This window comes from Haplochromis burtoni, unplaced genomic scaffold (assembly GCF_018398535.1).
Source record: "Haplochromis burtoni strain Fernald_Lab_line unplaced genomic scaffold, NCSU_Asbu1 Contig_113, whole genome shotgun sequence".
Classification (NCBI taxonomy): domain Eukaryota; kingdom Metazoa; phylum Chordata; class Actinopteri; order Cichliformes; family Cichlidae; genus Haplochromis; species Haplochromis burtoni.
The window spans coordinates 649,717-650,113 of NW_024582474.1; positions in this window are offsets into that span (position 1 = coordinate 649,717).

The following is a 397-nucleotide window of genomic DNA, read 5'->3' on the forward strand; positions in this document are numbered from 1 at the left end:
GCCATGTGGAAATTTGGGTTGGTGGAAGCCACCACTTCTCTGAGTGGTCTCAGAATCTCATCTCTGCTTTTCAAAGATGGAAACAGTTGAGGTGTTCTGGGCATGTCCCACTGGGATGAGGCCCTGCGGCAGACCCAGGACATGCTGGAGAGATATATCATGACTGGCCTGAGAATGCCTTGGTATTCCCTTGGACAGGCTGAGGAGGTGGCCAGGGAGAGGGAGGTCTGGGCTTCTCCTCTTAGGCTGCTGCCCCCATGACCCAGCCCAGGTTGTTCCTGTTGTCCTGGACCATTTGGGAGACATTGTTGTTGATACTGTGTGTCTTCTTCTTCATTCTGATGGCATAGATGGAGTCCATCCCAACGCTAGATCAGCGGTCCCCAACCTTTTTTGC